The following is a 14207-nucleotide window of genomic DNA, read 5'->3' on the forward strand; positions in this document are numbered from 1 at the left end:
GGGCTTGACGCAGTTTGGTTTTGCCTGAGCCTACTGGGAAGGACAAGGCACTGTCCCCTCTTCTCCTCTCCTTCCTTTGGAATTTACAAAGTGCATCTTCTTTAGCATTTTGAACTCAGTTTGCTGCAACTGAAGTAAGCTGAGGACAAAAGGGGAAAGTGGGAGGAGAGGGCATTCTAGGACAAGAGATGGAATAGAGAGGATAAGCAAAAAGGACCAGCAGTAGATAGGACACAGGCACAGTGGCATCTGGGCAGGCACTCTTAGAGATAAGTTGTGCAGCCTTTTACATTTTGGTTTCTTCAGTCTGACAGCAAATCTTGGGGCGGGGGGGGGGGGGGGAACCAAAATCAAGTCCTCAGCTTTGAGTAGTATGCTTAAATATTCTGAGGTATTTCAAAAGGAGAGACCCAGCATGGCTTAGCATTGGAGTATGACTCTGGAGAACAGGGTTCAAATTCCTTTCCAGCCATGGAAACCCACTGGCTGATCTTAGGCAAGCCATACTCTATGAGCTTCAAAAGAGGGCAAAGACACCACTCCATCGCCCTGGCAACAAATCTTGCCAAGAAAAACCTATGATAGGTTTCCCTTAGACTTATAAGTTGAAATGACTTGAAGGCACAAAACAACAACAGCTACAATTGCAAAACAACAGCTTCTGCTTTCTGTTATACAGGAGGTACCTGCTTTTCAAAGACATGTTTGTCCTGGTTCTCCAGCAGCTTAACCAAGAGCAGAAAATTACATTACCTTTGAAAAGGAATGTAATCTGATCTCTGTTATCAGGGGGGAAAATCCACTATTTTATGGAGAAAACGTTAACCAATAATTTCTAAATGCTTTCTTTTAAAAAAATCTGTGTGTAGGAGGGAGAGATTAGCAAGTATCCACACACTTCCAAAGAACAAATTGTTTTTACGTAGTAGTAGTCTATGCATTTTATATATTTGCACAAACATTTGAAAAATTTGTAGTTCTGTTTTGCTATCATTTGGACTTAAACCCATTCAAGGTTTTCAGATTTCCTGCCATGATAGTCCAATGACCTTGGCACTGACTGAATTAAAATCCAAATACTCCTGCTGAACTGGTTTGTGGATTAGGATGAGAACTCAAAGCACCAGCCTTATGAAGCTTCATCAGTGAAACAGCAAATTGTACCCATGAACTGGGATACTGTGCCAGGGAAAAATGCTGCCAACAGCAGCAATTATCTCATTTGTATGACCGCAAATGAGACAACACCTGAACAAATCACTGTGATTTAAACAGTTATCAAACAAGTAAATTAACCCCAATCAGAAGATTAAATGGAAAAAAGCCGCCACACCTTGGAAAGTTGTCACTTGAAGCCAAATACCAGCAAGAGTGTAAATGGCTTGTTCTCTGTGCAACATCCTCCAGGCATAACCAGGCAACATTCACCACCAGATGGTGCCCAAACAACGGACACGTTGGGCGAAAATGTGCTTAGTGTGTTTTTGTAGTTTGTTTCCCTCTCAGCCACAGCTGTGCTGGTAGTTTAAGTCAACACTGTGAGGAGGAGCTGTTGTTGGCTGCAACTTCATCCCAGCATAGTCTATCTTGATAGCACTGCTTGGCCTCTCCCCTTGGCTACTATTTGGGTAGCAACAACGAATTTCTAATCATAGAAATTTCAGTGGCTGAGGTCCAAAAATAATAGCCATTTTCTTTCTGCTCCACACTTTTCTCTTTACGCCACTGTTTAGCTTAGCAGAGGGCTTCTCAGGCATTCTCCCTCTGGGATAAGCTTTCCCACTTCATCTGTTTCAAGAACTTTGTTGGCCTAGGCTCTGAATGCAGAGGACACTCTTAAAATATTCTGCTTCAGGTAATGAAGCACTTCAGGTTATGTGAGGATTCTGGGACAGGGCATACTATAGGACACTGTCTGTCAGGGGAGCTTCTTTGCTAAAGTGTTTATTTATTTATTTATGTAAAAAAAAACCCTGCTGATGGGCTTCTGAGATCTAAAACACAGCTTCACCAATAGTGTCCAAACAAGCATATCAACTGTTTCTTTTCATTTTTATTTCCTAGATTTAGATAACCACCTGACAATGTAAACTCCATGGACAGCTTACACTGCATATTTAATAAGAAAATAGAATAAGAAAATAATAAGAGCTATTAGAAACAAAAATGATACAGACAATAAAACTAGCCCCAAACAATATATAAAACATGCCATATCTTGCTTTATTTAAAAGATTTGCGTGGGGAAAAAACCCACTTGGTATTTTTAATAATAATAATAATAATAATAATAATAATAATAATATAATTTTATGTCTTACCCCAAGACTTGAGGAGGGCACAACATAGATTAAAACACATTTAAACACTGTAAAGACCATAGGAATGGTGGCATTAGACTTTGTCTGGGAAAACTATTCCACAACTAGTGCACCCCTACGGAAAAGGCCCTGTCCTTCATTCTTATCAGCCTAACTTTAAAATGTTGCTTCAACCCCCTGCAAAAGTTCTAACAAATCTGATTGAAGAAAACAATATTTCATGTAGTTAAGTAGAAGAGAGGGAGGCCTCACTAGAACAAACACATTTCAGTAATATACTATCCAAGAGTCAGTGGTATAATGGCTCAGGTGTTGGACTAGGGCCCTGGGAGATCAGGGTTCAAATCCCCACTTAGCCATGGAAATCTAGTGGGTGACCATCAGATCCTCTCAGCTTCAGTCAATGACAAATTCTCCTGAACAAATCTTGCAAAGAAAATCCTGTGACAAGGTTGTTATATATTGGAAATGATTTGAAGGCAAATAACAATGTGATATCAACTGGGTACACAATTTTATTCAGACAAGATGTCTTAATGAAATGGAGATTAGTTTAAAGATGGGTCCTGATCTTATACACAACACATTTTGTAATTTTATCTTCTGGGATAGTATGAGAAGAAGAAAAAAGCATTTCCAAAGAGCCAATGCATTTTTATTAACTGGGAACGATTTTGGTTTTTATTGGTTTAGTTAAACAATGAAGTATCAGAGTTTACAGTGGAAACTTTATAAATACTGCATGGAAAGAGATATTTGTAAAACAGGTTTAAATTCTGAAAGAAGTAGTATGATTCATAAATGTGTCTGTTTTAAACTAGCAAAATCCCATAGCTTGATCATCCAGAGAGATTAGATGTAAACAAACAGGATTTTTCAAAGGCATGCACAAAGACTTGGCTTTAAAATATATAACCAGACCTCAAGGTAGTGAGCACTTGTTACAACATATACATTGTTCTAGAGATGAAGATGAGTTATAGTGGTCCCTCTAGTTCACTTTGCTGTATCTCACAGATGGGCAGTTATGGTCTTCCCCATGTTTTTGGGGTGCAGCTCCCACCATCCTTCACTTTTGATTATACTGGCAAAAGTGGATGAGATAAGGTATTTAATAATAGGGGGAGGACCACTCTTGGTTCATCCCAATAGGAGATGGCTCTTCAGAATACCAGGGCTCAAACCACTAGCTTCTGGCACAAGGAAAGGTGAATGGAACCAGAATCTAAATGAGTGTTTCTGCAGATGGATCTTGTGCTGATGCCTCCTGTGCACTTCCAAAATCTGCCCCAGAAGGCTGGGTAACCCTCTAGAGTTGGTTTTCAAGCAGTGTAGTGAAAGGAAGCTCTGTTGCACTAGCAGTTTGACTCCAATGTGATGTTTTTGTACAGGATGTGAGCAGAAGACCTTTCACCTTGACAAGCTTTACCCAGAGATAGCTGTGCTTTATACCAAAGACAACAACCATACAAATTATGTGATAATGCAGCTAGCTTTGTTGGCAGTGGTACACTTGGCAAGTTCTGGCATTGATGAATGAACCTGTTTGGCACCTGTGTTTCCAAGCAAATTAGTTTTTCATGTACATAATAGCAGTTTTAGGTAAAAAGAATAATGTGTGGAACAGCTAGTGTTTGCAAGTGGGAGAATTGTTGGTATATGGTCCAGAGCTGATTTGCGTTTCACAGTTTTATTGCGTGGAGACTATTGTTTGGTCACAATACATGAGGTGTGCTGTGGGATGTTTTCCAACACAACTGATGCCACTAGGTTGGCTGTCAGAGTAGATTAATGCAGCAGTTAAGTCTGGAGAATGAGACTGGGTGTGCACAGCTCTTTCAGCATTATGGAGCTGAATGGCTCTATTTGATATTCAGTGAGGTTGAAAGTAGCCTCTTGCTTCTAGCTTAGCCTGCAAATAGACCACATGGCTTGGAAAGATGGATACAGGGCTCTAGCAAGAGCTACAAACTGTGTATGAATTACACAGCTGCCACAGAGAAACAGTTGCCCAAATACTCTTTGGACTAAAGCAGCTGGTTACGTAGCCAGAGAGTCTCTGGGAAGGGCAATGGTTAGAAAAAAAAGTTGGACAGTTTCATACAGGTCCTCTCATTCAGAGCTTGGAAAAGTGACTTTTTAAACTACAGCTCTCTGAATTCCCCAGCCAGCATTGTCATTGGTGACCAGAGTGGCTGGGGGATTCAGGGAGCTGTAGCCCAAAACTTTTCCAAGTGATGACCAGGATCCCAGAAAATGCTTTATATGTATGTGACCAATCTTTTCAGGGAGCTGTAGCCTATCACTTTTCCAAGTGATGACCAGGATCCCAGAAAATGCTGTATGTGACCAATCTTTTTCCCTTCCTGGTTCTTTTAGCTACTTGCTGCTAATACCTTGCTTCTGTGCCCAGGAAGACTTCCTTCTTCATTGCCTTGTCCTCTGCTCTCCATCATGTCCAGTTTTGTATACCTTCCCCTTTTCTGTTTAATTGCCCTGTCGTGTCTTTTACCTGATCAGTGTGCATCGCAGTGGCTAACAGCCAGTGGAAAAACAATGTTTCTCATTAAGGAGCCAATGCATTCATTACAATATGTCATTCAACAGTTCTCCTGAAATCCTACAGTGAAGGCTTTTACAGTTCGTACGTGTCAGCTGCACACAAAACAGGAAAGCAGAACTGTAATGTGAGGTAGTAAATATTGAAGTTTGTTGTGCAGGCATTAAGCTTCTATAGTCTGGAAGGGTGAAAGAAATGTTTTTCATTCTTACACTTCAGTAAAGCTGAACCAAGTGCTGCTTTTTGCTGCAATAACTCAGTCCTGTGAGGAAAACTTGTCAGAGTTCTCACTTCAGTTGACTTTTAAAACTGGTAATTTTAAAAGAATGTCCTGGGGGTGTTGGACTGTTTTAAAGTATATGTTTTTTATGTGCTTTTATCTTTTTAAATTGTATTCTATTTTTTAACAAGTGAACTGATTTAATATTGTAATAATAATAATTATTATTATTTATACAATGTTTTAATTCTGTTTCAATTGTTACTTTTGTATGTTTTTAATTGTACTGTGCTTTTAAATTATAAACTGCTCTGAGTCCCAATTTTTGGGGGAAATGGGATATACCATATATACTCAACTATAAGGAGCTTATCACCAGTTGCATGCAGGAAGAGGCATGGCAACAGACAGTTGTATCTACTGCCCACATCAGAAAAAGAGAGATACTGGATGCTATTAGTTCACAGAAACAACTCAAAACTCTTTGCCTCTGCCAGTGAATTCTGACCTCAGTCTGCAGTTTCTATTGTACGTAGAACTAGACTGCAAAAGGAGAGGTATGTCCTCTACCTGTTTCTCCAGTTGTATTTTTCTGTCCAGAACATCACACATGGACTTTCTGGGCTGCCTCTGGCTTCAGCAATCACTCAGGACTAACTGACTTAGGGTAAGGGAATCCTTAAAGAAAAGGGTATGCTGGCAGAGTTTTATTTTCAAAAGAGAGAAAGGAAGAAGAAAAAAGCAGTAATTAGGCTCTTACACCCTTGAATTAAGTCTTGGGATTTCCATTTATTCATGCAGGAAAGAAAGATCTTTTTTTGGTCATGTTATGCATTTATGGTATGTAATTTGTGTTGTTGTTGTGATATGTATTTATGTCTATCTTAATTTTATTTTAGAGATTTAAAGAATTAGCTATGGATACCCCTTCAGGAAAAGAAACTCAGGATATTTTAGAAAAGGCACATGGAACTTTTGGTGCTCCAGATGTTTTGGACTACAACTCTCAAATCTCTTATAGTACCCTCCAACATTTCACAGGTGAAAACTAGGACACATGTGGCCAAGCAACATCAGAATGTTGTTCACATGGGAAAAGTTATGAATGAGGAAGAACAGTCAAGCTAGGAGAGGTTGCAGCACTTTTGGTTTTGCCTGAGCCTACTGGAAACGGCAAGATTTTGTCTGCTCATATCCTCACGTCACTGCCCTCTGCTGAACCATTTTTGTATTTGATACTTTAAACTCAGTTTTGAAGCAATTGAAGTAAGATGAGAACAGAAGCGAGAAGGAGGAGGAGAAAGGAATTGGGACATTTTAAAAGCAGCTGGAAAAGTGAGATGACAGAGGATTAATCAGGACTGTCCCTGATCATTCAGGACAGTTGGAGGGCATGCTTTACTTAGTCTATGCCAGGCTGAAGCTGATATTTATTTATTTATTTATTTATTTTTATTTAGGTATTTATATCCCGCCCTTCAGCCCTAATGGCTATCAGGGCGGCTTACATTTATTATTATTTTTAACCAGACAGTTCCCTGCCCGCAGGCTTACAATCTAAAAGACATGACACAAAAGGAGAAGGGAATGGTGAGGAGGGAGGGGATCAGGTCCAGCATTCTTCTCTCCCTCTGAGGCCTGGACCAAGGCAGATGGACCGGAGGGAGGGTTCTGCTTCTTCCAGGCAGGCCTGGTGGAACTCGCCTGCCTCTCTCTCCCAGATGGTGGCTGAAGGGAGGGCTGGTTGTGAAAAGGTACTTTTTAGACTACAGCTGCCAGAATCCACCAGCCAGGATGGTCCATCTAGATATTGGTTGTCTTCCTCCAATTGTGGGAATGTAAGTCCCTTCAGATGTAGCCAGCATAGCCAAAGGTGAGGTAATGCCAGGAACTTTGAATAACATTTTGTCCACTCTTGACGCAGCTGGACCATACAGACCCAATTATTCTACCTCCATCTAGCAGCCTTTTCTGGGCCGCAACAAACATACTCCTTGTAGGCCTTCTATACACATTACTATGTGCCACATATTTCATAAGGGATGTACTGGAGGTAAGCCTTCATTTAAATGCAACATCATTCTGTCTGCCTAAGTCTAAAAGGACCAATCTGCATTACATGCCTTTAATTTTAATGGGAACAAAACGGCAAGCAGGAAATCACTGTGGTCACATATAATACTCTGAACAGCGATGCTCAAAGTAAAATTAATAAACAAAAGCCCACCGGGGAAAGATCAGAAACACTTATCAAGAATGAATTATAAAAAAGAATTTGTAAGGCACAACACAAAAGGTCTGTTCCTGCGTCTGTGAATGCAAAGATATCTGGCAGCGGCTGCCCACAGGTTATCCTTCCGATGTCATGTGATTCAGCCCTGTGATAGTTGCCTAGACAGTGATTTTTTCTTGATCAGTATCTCTGCTGTAGGGATTAATTCCCATAATGCTCAAAAGTGGCTTCTGCTTTCTCAGCCGTCTTATTTATCAGAGAGAAATGGCAGCAGAGGCTTTGAAATTAATAAAAAAAACAGCAGCAGGTTTTTGTCAGAAAGTTTTTCTGTTTGGCTTTGATATCACCACAGTTTTAAAAAAATTAAACTGTAATTTATGACAGCCATGCTAAACATGAGATATTTACAAGTAAGTACCTGGGAAGAACTCAAAGAAGGCAAAGGAAAAGCAAAGAGGGGAATATCCCCACCTCCATTCCTCTGTGACAGGGTGAGGAACTTTTGGCCAGCCAGATGGTTGGGATTTCAGATGTCCCAGCCAACATTGCTGATGCCATTCAAAATATTTGCATGAGTTGTTACCCAAAACATGAGGGTCAAAGATTTGTGAGTTCCTCAGTAAGGAAGCAAGAGGGCTCTAGGGAAGGTCTCCCTCCCCTTTCTGGTCCTTGCATTGAAAGAGCCCTCTGAATTTTGACACCAGAGTTCTTCAAAAATCTCTCCACTTGGCCCACATGGAAAAGGGCTGGAGGATAAAGGACAAGCTTGCTAACTCTAGTCTTTGGCCTTTTGACCATAGTAGGGTTTGTCTTAAGCTCAGAGGATGAACATAACAGGGAAGAGTTTGTCAAATTCACCTCCTGTCAGTCTCACACCCACTACATTGACCTTTACTACATTGAATAGATGTGAACTACAAAATGGTTGAACATCTTTTGCCTTTAACAATGTCAGTACTAGTAGTAGCACCACTACTGGCTTTAACTGTGCCGATAGGAAGGGAGAAAAATGAAATCCACCTAAACCAGGTGTGGGGAAACTGAGGTCCTCCAAATGTCAATGAACTATTGTAATGAACAACCTTTCTATTGTGCCACCCAATTATGTGAAGGCCCCGTCCAGTCAACCTTCACCCTAACGCTGCCACCAAATTATGTGATGCACACCCAAACCACAATCCTTTTCTATGATGCCAGGCAACTGGGAGTTTTTATCCCACCACTGCCACCCATGTTTTGTATTGTGAGTAGTGTGGTATTAAGTCCAGACGTGTCCTTCTTGAATCAAACAAATAAACTTTATTTACAAGAAGATTTAACAGTGTTGGTTTTAATATAATATCTTAAGTAATTGTTACTTTCTATTTTGTTATAGTTACCCCTGAGTTTATAAATCTTTATCTAAATCACCAGTTACTTATAACTAAGAGTCACTCAATCTTTCTATTAAGTTCCTCTCTTAAAATTAGACCTAACAGTCACCAAAGCTAACTCTATCCCCCAGGATATCACACTCCAGCCACTCCCTTTCCTAGAGTCCTGGAAAGTATAACGGTAGGGAGCCCTTTACCACTGAGACTCTACCCCTGACTGCCCTTCTCTATCCCTGGAACCCTCACTCTCAGGATTCAAGCCCTAACTGACTCTTCCCTCAGGAACTCATGGAACCCAGTCCTCTCTTGGACTCAACTGTTCCCTCAACTGTCAAACCCCAACTGTCAACATTCCAACTGCCAAAACTAACGGACACACGGAATGTTCAAAAGTCCCAGCCCACATTCTATTGGCTGGACCTCAGCTGCCTTCTGATTGGTCAGCCGGGGGTTCTCTGCACCACAACTATTACTTTCCCCATTGTCCACTATTGCACAGAGGAAACTAAAGTCCAACAACATCTGGCCAGAGGTTCTCCACCCTGCCTGAACTACAATAATTCATAAATCATCGTAGGTAATAATTTTTGCTGCAGTTCAGTTCCCACTGCCAAGACATTTATTAAGCCAAGTTGATGGCACTAGAAGTATTGGGGGGAATATATAATGTAAGCTTCGTTGCTCAAGTCAGTGCAAGCAGTACCATCAATGTAATGCAACTCTGGCAAGGTGTGTAGTGCATCAGTTTTTCTTCAGAACCTATCTAAATGTAAGAGCATTTACTGGATCCTCACAATTTTGGCCATGCATTTACATACAAGGACTGAGTGATGAAATGAGCAGGAAATAAGCAGGAAAGATAATGTGGAGTTAATAGTAAGAAAAGCTTTGTAAAGAGATAACAAAACAGACATTCGCATTTGCTGTGAAGGACTTCTGAGGGCACACCAGCACAAGGAAGTGCATTAAGGTGTAGATAATTTTTTTTTTTGGGGGGGGGTGTCCATTTCCAGTATTGTCCTCTCTCCCAATACTTGATTGAAGTCTCTGCTACCTCACCTAAAAGAGGAATGGCTCCACTTATTTAATCATATCTGAAAAGGCTGGGGTAATTCCTCGTCTCAAACAAAATGGGAATGTAGCACAAGCTATCTCTGCTATCATCAAATCAAGCTGTCAGAGACTTTTCCTGATACCTCTCAACTCCAAACCCATTTCAGTTTTAAAAAGCCTTTCTTGCAGAGAAAGAAGTGCCTTGAACTCTCAAAGTGCTGGCCCAGCACAATGGCATTCTTCTGAAAAAGGAGGCTTGTGGAGCAAAGGGGAGCCTTCTTCAAGGAGTGACCCAGATGGGTTGGGTGAACTTCAGGGCTCTTCTATGAGGTAATCCTGGGAGGGGAAAAACCCATCTCCATTGCACCTCAGGCATGACATCTACCCTTAGCAGAAAGTAGGGGAAAATACCAGTATCTGAAGTGGTCCTAAGGATGGAACACTCATTTTAAAAAAGAACATAATAGCAGGAATTAATCAAAGTTGTGTGTGTTTTGTTTATTGGCTGAGTTCAGTTATATACAGTTTTGAATAGTTGATTTAATGCAGGGGGGAGGAGGAATACAGCAGCACATTTAAGATGAACTGTTTTTTATTTTTGCATGAGCTTTTATGGATAGAAGTCTATTTCTTTTGATGCAATACAGATTATGATAAACCTTACCTACTTAGACAAAGACACATAACAGTACAGGGAGAAGACTCTGCCACAAACCCAGATGCTAACTCTGTTTCTACAGCTACTCTAGGAGCAATATTACAAGGGCCAATAACTTCACTCACAACATCAGAAGTACATTTACTTGGTCTTCTTCCCATGTGATATGTTCCATCCTGTGCCAACAATGAGAGCCAGTGTGGTATAATGATTCACATGTTGGGCAAGGACACTGGGAGAGCAGGATCAGGATCCCCATTTGGCCATGGAAACCCATCAGGTGACTTGGGACAAGTCATACTCTCTCAGCCACAAAAGAAGGTAAGGGAAAACCCATTTTGAACAAATTCTGCCAAGAAAGTTCCATGATAGGTTAGCCTTAGGGTTGCTATAAGTCAGAAATGACTTGAAGGCACACAACAACAGTGCCAGCAATGCCCCTCTGCACCCTACATTGGACAAACAGGATAGTCTCTAGGTAAGAACACAAATCTAACATTAGAAATGGCAATACAGTAACCCAAAAACAATTGCAGAACATTCCAACCTTCCTGGATATACAGTACAGAATTTAAAGGTTATGGTCCTTAAACAAGGAAATTATAAAGAAGTTATTCACACTGTGAAAATAATGCAGGATGAATCAGGGTTGAATCTCCATTGTTCACATGCATTGTAAATGCACCCGATCAAATTGGGGAGGCCCCACCAAAACCCCCACTTAATCTGGGATAATTGCTATTAGGGTTTCTCTCTTCCACAGCCTCCATAACCTTGCCATCCTGTCCTATGTATTATTCAGCATACATTTTTATTTTTAACACAATTGAGCAATTATGGCAGTGTGATATGATAAAAAATAAAATAAAATAAATGGAAAGCAGTCTGCTTGGAAATAGTGAGAGGGAGAGGAAGAGAATCATGCCCATAGTTGCCACTTGACTGCTGGCACATTGGAACTGCAGCAGAGGGACCTGAGGCCATAATGGGAAAGCAGCAATATTGGGAGCCATTGACAGGTTTTTCCATCAATGAAAAGGTGCATTCTACCAATTCTTGAAATGCAAAGCAGCAACAAGAGAAGCATGACATCGTGTGATAAGATTAACCAAAGATGCTATAATTTAGCTTTAATTCTTATTTACAGTGCAGTCCTATTCATTTATATCAAGTTATATTCAGTGGTGTCATTTCTGTCTTTGGTTTTTTTGTGGGTTTTTCAGGCTATGAGGCCGTGTTCTAGAAGAGTTTATTCCTGACATTTCACCAATAGCTGTAGCTGGCATCTTCTCATCATAGCCTGAAAAACCCACAAAAACCTATGGATGCCGGCTGTGAAAGCCTTTGACTTCACATTCTTTCCTTTAATCCAGCAGAAGCTTCCATCTATACAAGGAGAAGTGATTTGTCCCCCTTAAACCTTTCTCTCTGCAGCCCCTTACAGCCTGCAATATGCTCTAGAGAATCGGTGAGTACAGTGTGGGAGAGGACACAGAAGAGCTACAAGAGAAAGAGGGAATTTGCAAAAATCACCCTCTCTTCCTGTACCATACATAGAAGACTTTGCTGGAGCAAAAAGCCTTTGGTAAGTGAAGAGACAACACTACAAAATCTTTATCATCTTTTTACTAATAACAAAATTAGACATTGCCGAGTTGTGGATTTTGCACATCCCACCACCCCACGGATAGATCTATTGGGTGAAGCACTTACTTTTATTTCTGTTGTTAGCACAAGAGCGTTCAAGCAAAACCAGTTGTGTGTGTGTGTGTACCTCTGTGTGTGTTTAAATGGGATCGTCTCTTGGCTGCACCCCCATTCTGCACAATTCATTTTCCAAAGTCTTTTACAATATTGTATCTCTGACAATATAAGTTTTTTAAAGTGCTTCTGTTGCCTTTGGGGATGTGGTTTTGACATTCTTTGGGGTTATTTTTAACATAATTATTCTTTCACAGAGGGATATTCTACACTGGAAATGTGAATTACAATCTGCAGAGAGATACACTTTTTTTAAAAAAAGTTGCTGCCATTTTCTCTGGTAGTGAGTTGGACAGTCTGAACATCTCCTTGACCACAGACTTTGAGAAAATGTCAGCCTTGTTCAAGAACAGGTTTCTACCTGAGAAAAACTTTCCCCACTAGAATTATTTATAATCCATACCTACTTATTGTGCACAATCTCTCTCTCTCTTTTTTTTTTTCATTTGCAGTAGAGATTATTTTACATTAATTGCTTTTGAATGTTGTAGGGTTCTGTGATCTCTTTGATGGAAGGTCCTCTATAAATACAGTTCAAACAGATTGGATTAAACTTCCCTTCAAATGTTGTGCCTCCCAGAAGTGTGTGCTCTGAATTACCATCAGTCAGAGTTGGGCAAATGACAAACAACAAAAACAGTTTTGTAGAAGATGAGAAATTTCATAGTCACAGTTCCCTGCGTGATTTTTGGAAATCACTTTAGCTTTGTGCAAGATGCTATAGTTTGGGGAAAACAGGGAAAATGTGTTGACTTTGTGATATATATTTTCTTCTATATTTATCTGTTTCCACCCCATCATTACCTGCATGATAAATATGTCCAACAACTAATCTATAAACTGTCCTTAATTAGATACAGCAGTTTCAATTTATTCCCTCAGGGATTACCTAATGAAACCCTGAGAAGACAAATGGAAATAATGATTTCGCTCAAGTTGTCGCTTCCTTTATATTTCTCTGCTTAAAAGCCCTGCTTCCCTCTAAATGAAACTAATTCAGATGAAGGGCTCTAAGCACAGGTACCAGAGTTGGGTAAATATTCTCCCATCATCTTTAATCAACATGGAGACATTTGGCTCAGGGCTGTATAGGAAGTACAACACATGTTTGGCATACATAACCTCTTCAGTGGAGTCCCTGCCAATGCATTTCTGATTAAAGGATTTCACTTAGCAGGACTGCTGGGAATGACCTTTACTATGGAGAGCTTTTGTCAATCAAATGAGACAATACTGATCTAGATGAACCATTGATCTTCAGTCTGCATCAGAAAGGAGGCTCACTACCCAAGGAAAATGTGGTTTATCACTCCCTCCTGAACCCCTGTGAGCATTTCCCTCATTCCCTCTTTGGTGAAGGATAACCACCAACATGTTATTTTTGTTTTTATTTTGCTTTATAGTATGTGCAGATGACTGGCACTTCTACTTGAGAGTAAGAGCAGGGGATCAAGACTCCTTGACCACATTGTTGCAGAGGGCTTTAACGCCTTCTCCCTATCATCATCATATCATCATCATCATCATCATCATCATCATCATCATCATCATCTATTATTATTATTAAACTTTATTTATATAGCGCTGTAAGTTTACACAGCTTTTAGTAAAAGCTTGTCTGCCATTTGAATATATATGCACACTACTGATTTAAGGCCTTTTATAACAAAAAAATTTGGAAAGGGTCTGTGTTAATTTGGGTGGCAGTGAGGAAATAGGGAAACTCCTTTGAGCTGTCCCAATAGGAGAAGAGAGTTGGGTGAGAGTGGGTTTCGCTGTCACATAAATTGGTGGCAGCGCCGGGATATGGAAAAATCTGGTGGTTGGAAATGTGCTTGATATTTGGTGTTATAGGGTTCTGAGTTACAAAAGAACTAGGTAATATCCTTAAGTGGAAAGATACATAACTGAACACTAAAGTGAGGATTGTTTGTGCCATCATATTTCCCATCACTATTGTATGCGTGCATGAGCTAGATGGTGAAGAAAGCTAATCAACAGAAAATCTGCTCATTTTAGATGTGATGC

The 14207-nt window shown here is 40.2% G+C and overlaps 1 long non-coding RNA gene across 1 annotated transcript; it reads left to right on the forward strand.

Moving 5' to 3' along the window:
- The first annotated feature begins 9147 nt into the window (after positions 1 to 9147).
- LOC149311361 (uncharacterized) lies at positions 9148 to 13666 on the forward strand. The gene is made up of 3 exons (XR_016281624.1): positions 9148 to 9280; positions 11853 to 12003; positions 13583 to 13666. It is a non-coding gene; the product is annotated as an uncharacterized LOC149311361 (long non-coding RNA).
- The last annotated feature ends 541 nt before the right edge of the window (positions 13667 to 14207 follow it).

The sequence above is a fragment of the Sceloporus occidentalis genome, unplaced genomic scaffold (genome assembly GCF_023333645.1).
Source record: "Sceloporus occidentalis isolate IW3139 unplaced genomic scaffold, rSceOcc1.0.p SCAF_6, whole genome shotgun sequence".
In the NCBI taxonomy this organism is placed as follows: domain Eukaryota; kingdom Metazoa; phylum Chordata; class Lepidosauria; order Squamata; family Phrynosomatidae; genus Sceloporus; species Sceloporus occidentalis.